Source organism: Octopus bimaculoides, chromosome 11, assembly GCF_001194135.2.
Source record: "Octopus bimaculoides isolate UCB-OBI-ISO-001 chromosome 11, ASM119413v2, whole genome shotgun sequence".
Taxonomy (NCBI): domain Eukaryota; kingdom Metazoa; phylum Mollusca; class Cephalopoda; order Octopoda; family Octopodidae; genus Octopus; species Octopus bimaculoides.
The window spans coordinates 60,228,981-60,229,830 of record NC_068991.1 but is presented as its reverse complement, the minus strand read 5'-3'; the positions used below and the strand labels follow the sequence as shown (position 1 = coordinate 60,229,830).

Genomic DNA, 850 nt, shown 5'->3' with positions numbered 1-850 from the left:
GTTTTTTTCCTGGTACCTTCGATACTGGCTCTTTGGTTCACTGAGTGACAAATTTCGCTTCAACCTCATTTTAACTTCAATCGTTACTGTTCTCACTAAGAGTATACGTTTTCAATCGCCTAAGATTCACTTACGATAATATATACATACATGCTTAACACATATGCTTATATATGTGTGTGTGTGAGTGTGTGTGTGTGTGTGTGTGTGTGTGTGTGTGAGTGTGTGTGTGTGTAAGATAAATATATAAATTATCCACGCTATTACTATAATAGCTTGCCTTTATCCTGTATGTTTCAGGTTTCAGGAGTGTCAATTCCAAAGAATTACAAAGAAAAAAATGTCTGGTACATCATCAAATTTTTCTATTAATTTAACGATTTGTCATACAGCATGAGTTAGTTCAAATGACCGACACGTCTTTCTGCTGTACAGAACTTATGCAGTTGCCTATGCAACCCAGCATATTCTGCTTGTACAATTCCGTTCAGGGTCTTTCTACAAGCGCGGTTCAAAACGATGAGCTATAATGATCACTTAATAATCCTTGATCATTTAATAATCTTGATCACTTTGGCTGAAAATGGGTTGCAGGCAATTTGATTGACAAATTCCATAAGGAATCGGTTTATCGATTATTTCCACTCATCGATTGTATTTTTTTTTTTTTGTTTTTCAGAACTTAAAGCATTCGAAGATCCCATGAGTCGTAAGTAATGCTGGCATCAAGTTTGAGCAAAATATGTCAAAATATGTCAACTGCTAAATTAAAAGAAAAATTAATTATACCAGTTTCCGCATTCTTTATAATCGTTTGGTGTATACACACACAAACACACACACACACACA

At 34.8% G+C, this 850-nt stretch overlaps 1 protein-coding gene across 1 annotated transcript in view; it reads left to right on the top strand.

The window, feature by feature from the left end:
* Positions 1-850, top strand: part of LOC106870377 (kappa-type opioid receptor) — a 29,879-nt gene that overhangs the window by 5,365 nt on the left and 23,664 nt on the right. The window contains exon 2 of the mRNA XM_014916416.2: positions 680-709. The gene's annotated coding sequence lies outside the window, so the exon portion shown is untranslated. The remainder of the gene's footprint in view (positions 1-679; positions 710-850) is intronic.